The sequence below is a fragment of the Coregonus clupeaformis genome, chromosome 13 (assembly GCF_020615455.1).
Source record: "Coregonus clupeaformis isolate EN_2021a chromosome 13, ASM2061545v1, whole genome shotgun sequence".
In the NCBI taxonomy this organism is placed as follows: Eukaryota; Metazoa; Chordata; class Actinopteri; order Salmoniformes; family Salmonidae; genus Coregonus; species Coregonus clupeaformis.
Window position 1 is genome coordinate 33,097,779 of NC_059204.1, and position 5,598 is coordinate 33,103,376.

At 45.2% G+C, this 5,598-nt stretch overlaps 1 pseudogene; it reads right to left on the reverse strand.

The window, feature by feature from the left end:
• Nucleotides 1-3,201: 3,201 nt before the first annotated feature.
• On the reverse strand, nt 3,202-5,141 carry LOC121580128 (annotated as a pseudogene).
• Nucleotides 5,142-5,598: the final 457 nt, after the last annotated feature.

The window sequence follows — 5,598 nt, forward strand, 5'->3', positions numbered from 1 at the left end:
AACCTCACACCAACGGTCAAGCATGGTGGTGGTATTGTGATGGTTTGGGGATGATTTGCTGCCTAAGGACCTGGATGACTTGCCTTAATAGAAGGAACCATGAATTCTGCTCTGTATCAGAGAATTATAGAGGAGAATGTCAGGCCATCAGTCTGTGAGCTGAAGCTGAAGCTGAAGCACAGCTGGGTCATGCAGCAAGACAATGATCGAAAACACACAATCAAGTCTACATGAAAATAGTTAAAAAGTAACAGATTTGAAGTTTTGGAAAGTCCAGACTTAATCCCAATTGAGACGTTGTGGCAGGATTTGAAACGAGCAGTTCATGCTTGTAAACCCACAAATGTCGCTGAGTTAAAGCAGTTCTGAATGCAAAAGTGGGCCAAAATTCATCCACAGTGATGTGAGACTGATCAACAACTACAGGAAGCATTTGGTTGCAGTCATTGCAGCTAAAGGTGGCACAACCAGTTATTGAGTGTAAGGGGGCAATTACTTTTTCACACAGTGGAATGGGGTGCTGCATAACTTTGTTAAATTAAATAAATAAAATAAGTATAAATTTTTTGTGTTATTTGGAAACTCGGATCTGATAACATTCAGTATCAAAAATATGCAACAGCTGTGAGTCTTTCTGGGTAAGCCTCTAAGAGCTTTGCACACCTGGATTGTACAATGTTTGCACATTATTCTTAAAAAAATTATTCAAACTCTGTCAAGTTGGTTATTGATCATTGCTAGACAGCCATTTTCAAGTCTTGATATAGATTTTCAACCCAATTTAAGTCAAAACTGTAACTAGGCTACTCTGCTACATTCAATGACGTCTTGGTAAGCTACTTCAGTGTATATTTGGCCTTGTGTTTTTGGTTATTGTCCTGCTGAAAGGTGAATTTGTCTCCCAGTGCCTGTTGGAAAGCAGACTGAACCAGGTTTTCCTCTAGGATTTTGCCTGTGCTTAGCTCTATTCCGTTTATTTTTATCCTAAAAAACGCCCTTGTTCTTGCCGATGACAAGCATACCCATAACATGATGTAGTCACCACCATGCTTGAAAATATGAAGAGTGGTACTTAGTGATGTGTTGTGTTGGATTTGCCCCAAATATAACGCTATGTATTCAGGACATAAAGTTCATTTCTCTGCCACATTTTTGCTGTTTTACTTTTGTGCCTTATTGCAAACAGGATGCATGTTTTGGAATATTTTTATTCTGTACAGGCTTCTTTCTTTTCACTCTGTCATTTAGGTTATTATTGTGAAGTAACTACAATGTTGTTGATCCATCCTCAGTTTTCTCCTATCAAGTTTCAAGTTTTAATGTCACATGCACAAGTACAGTGAAATGCCTTTCTTGCAAACTCAGAAACCAACAATGCAGTAATCAATAACAATGTAAAACTAGAAGAAAAACAAGAAATATGAAGAACACAATAAGTAAGTAAGATTACTATATACAGGGTCAGTTCCAATACCATGGTTGTTTCTCAATATGCATACTACCGTGCTCCACACTCTCATGCGCCAAGTGCATTCTCCGAGGACATTCTCTTGAGTATGTTCCTCTGAGGACAAGAGTGTGGAGAATGCATAAAATATTACATTTGAGAAGCACACACACTCCCCCTACTGTATTACTTCACGCTGCATCTCCCCATTCACTGAACCTTCTTCCAGCCAGGACAATGGCAACAATAGAGACAAAACAAGATATGCACAAAGCAAATGTTTTATTTCATAATTATCAGCTTGGTATATGTGAATCGTTGTAATCTATCCAGCTAGCTAGTTAAACAGGCAAAAATTACCTAAAATTGATGTTATGCAAGGTACAGTAGATGTCAATTCTTTGTGGGTAGCTAGCTAACAATTCTTACTATGGGACTTACCCATCCACTGAACCTTCCTTTTTCTAGCCAGGACAATGGCAATAGAGACGAAACAAGATATATGCAAAGCGAACGTTTTACTTCATATCTATCAGCTAGCTATATGTGAATCGTAATAATGTAGCTAACCAGATAGTATACCAGGTAAAAATTACCTAAAACCAATGTTATCCAATGTAGATGTCAATTCTTCGTTGGTAGCTAGCTAACAATTCTTCGTGGCTATCTGGCTAACAGTAGTAGCTAGCCAGTTAGCTCTATTGACTTACTATGGGCTTGCGACCTACGCACACTTCAGTGGGTATTGTAGGCAGGTAACCATGCCAAAATTATATCCCTGAGCGGTTTCCTTCCTCTCCGGCAACTGAGTTAGGAAGGACGCCTGTATCTTTGTAGTGACTGGGTGTATTGATACACCATCCAAAGTGTAATTAATAACTTCACCATGCTCAAAGGGATATTACGTGTCTGCTTTTTTTCTTTTTTACCCATCTACCAATAGGTGCCCTTCTTTGGGAGGCATTGGAAAACCTCCCTGGTCTTTGTGGTTGAATCTGTGTTTGAAATTCATGTTAAACACTATTATTGCACACAGTGAGTCCATGCAACTTACTATGTGACTTGATGAGCACGTTTTTACTCCTAAACTTATTTAGGCATGCCATAACAAAGGGGTTGAATACTTATTGACTCAAGACATTTCAGCTTTTCATTTACATTTACATTTACATTTTAGTCATTTAGCAGACGCTCTTATCCAGAGCGACTTACAGTTAGTGAGTGCATACATTTTCATACTGGCCCCCCGTGGGAAACAAACCCACAACCCTGGCGTTGCAAGCGCCATGCTCTACCATACAAAAATTACAATTATTAAAAACAGTAAGGCCCTGAACCTACTCGTCTGATATGTTAGTTCATGTTCGTTTGTGCAGTTTTACATGTCTAGTACAGTTCCAGATAGAAGAGTACAAGGTAGAATCTTAGTCATTAGGAAAAATGGAGAACAGTTGGTTCCATAGTCTAGAACCATCAGTGGGTTCCTTTAGAGTTTTTGAATGTTGCATTGTTCCCTATAGGCTACTACATTTATGCTGGCAGTGCTTTCAGCTGGGAAATGAGGCTTCTGAATCCCACCAACAACCATTATTGGTCTCTGCTATGGAGAGAAAATACCATTGAAATGTTATAGTCTATGTAAAATAGCCCCATCCACTGTTGAGTACAGTATCAATGTCCTCATCTCCACAAGTGGACGAAACTTCCACACTGTTTTCCTCCAGAAGCCCCGTCTCCCTCTCCCTGGGCAAGGCTCAATTGGAGTAGGGGCGTGCTGCAGAGCCTGCTGCGGAGGGCAGGGTGACCCGCTGCTCATCCATGCGTTTGGCCTGGGACCTCATGAAGAAGCTGAAGAAGTCCTCGTCTGGGACGGTGGGGCCACGGGCCGAGGGAGGGGCGCAGCGCTGGTCATCCAGACGGGAACCCTGGCATTTGACGAGCATGTCAAAGAAATTGTCGTCAGGCTCAGTGTTGTCTGCGTTAGCCATCAGGTGGCTGAGGACAGCCTGGCTGCTGTGCTGGTTGAGCCGAAGGCCGGGCAAACTACCCCTAGCACATCCACCTTCCTCCAACCGGCAACCCTGGACACCAGACCCAGAGCCCAGGCCTGCTGCCGCCTCTGACACTGATTTCCTCATGGCTCTGGGTGGAGAGTCAGAGGAGCTGGTACTGACTGACAGACGGCTCTTCTCTTGTATGGAACAGCGCTGGTCGTCCATCTGGTTACTCTGGAAACGACTCAGCAGGTCAAAGAAGCCCTCGTCCCGAGCATGTTTGGACTGGCCCTCTTCTGTGGTCCCTGTGCATGGGTCTGGCGGGTGTTACTGGTGTCCTGCAGGACTTTACTGGAGCCCCCAGCTCTGTGCTTCTTCCCCCGCAGACGGCTGACGAAGAACAGCTTGGAGGAGCTCTTAGCCAGGGTGGGTTTAGACTGCTTGGTCAGGATGTTACTGATCCACTTCTGAGCATTGATCTTGTCTGGGGTGAGTTTCATGAGCTCCAGGTTTTCCATGCTGTGTCTCCGTCCCATCCTGGGCCTGGCTCCGTGCAGGTTGTAGTCTATGTCCTTGATGGGGTTCTCAGACAGGGTGGAGTTGTTGGTGCTGTAGTTCAGCCCCAGCACCATCTGCAGGTCTGACACGTTCATATGGGCCAGCTCCCCGCTCCGGTCACCAGTCTCTTTGGAGATCTCCAGGTGTTTCTCAGCAAAGTGCATGGCCTGGTCATGGTTCCCCAGGGCGGTGTGAGCGTTCCCTAAACTCCAGCAAGCCTGGCCCTCACCAATCCTGTCGTTGAGGTCCTGTGCTATGATCAGGTGTTTGAGGTGGTAGTCTATGGCCCTCTCGTAGTCCTGGAGGAGTGTGTAGGTGTTGCCCAGACTGTAACAGGCCTGAGCCTCCACAGCCCGGTCCTTCAGCTGTCTGGCCAGCTGCAGAGTCCTCTTGTAATGCTTGGCTGCCACTTCGAATTCCCCCAGGAATATACGCGTTCCCCAGGTTGCAGTAGGCCCTTCTCTCTGCTGAGCGGTCGCCAAACTCCTTGGCAATCTGGAGGCGCTGTTCATGTGATGCCACTGTTTCCTAACAGGTAGTGTTGCCAAGGTTACCATATGTTCGGCCCTGGGCGGCCCGGTCTGCAAGCTCCTTCACTATGGATAAGTTTGCTTCGTAGTATTCTGCTGCTTTCCTAAGTGCAGTCGTGACCTCCTCTGGGAACTCTCCTGGCTCCGCCCAGCTCCAGCAGATGCTCTTTCCTTTTGCATGATACACGTTCCCAAAGTTATACAGTGCCCTCGCCTGCCCCACCTTGTCGTGCAGGTCCATGGCAATGTCTATGTGCCTCTGACAGCAGACCACAGCCTCATCAAACCTACCCAACACCTTCAATGTGTTGCCTAGGTTACCGCTGGATTTAGCATCTCCCAGCTGGTATCCGATGGTCCTGGTCAAGGTGAGGTTGTGGTGGTGGAACTCCAACGCCTTGGCGTAGTCGTGTAGATGGAAGTATGTGTTGCCCAGCTGGCTGTAGATGGCACTCAACACCTGCAGGTCCTCTGTGCCAACCTGGATGGCTGCCTCGAAGAAGGACACCCCAGCGTGGTAGTCGCCCACCTTACAGAGCCGCTCACCCTCCAGGGCCAGCTCCAGGCAGGACGCATCCATCCTGAAATTATTCAGTGCAGGGATTGAGACTCTGAGAAACGTTAGGCGGTCCAGTTCGAACAATGGTTTTACTCCCCTTTTCGATACTTCAACGGTAAATAAAAGTATTTTTAGCTATAAATTATATTTATTAGCTATAAATTCTGCATTTTGCTAACCTAGCTAGCAATACACTTTGGGCTAGCTAACTTCCATGAGTGCATTGTTAGTCCAGTAGCCATTTGAAATGTATTTGTACAAATAATCTAAAAACATAATTCCACTTTGACATTATGGGTTATTCTGTGTAGGCCAGTGACACAACAACATTTGGAAAATGTCAAGGGGTGTGAATACTTTCTAAAGGCACTGTATGTCTAAATATAGCTGTAACATTGCACTACCTTCAATACTTCTGGGATGAAGATGTAACATATTCTGGCAAATTAATTACGATTTTTGTGAGGAAGAAAAAGGCTACGGACAGATTATGCTTTCCATCCGATCCTG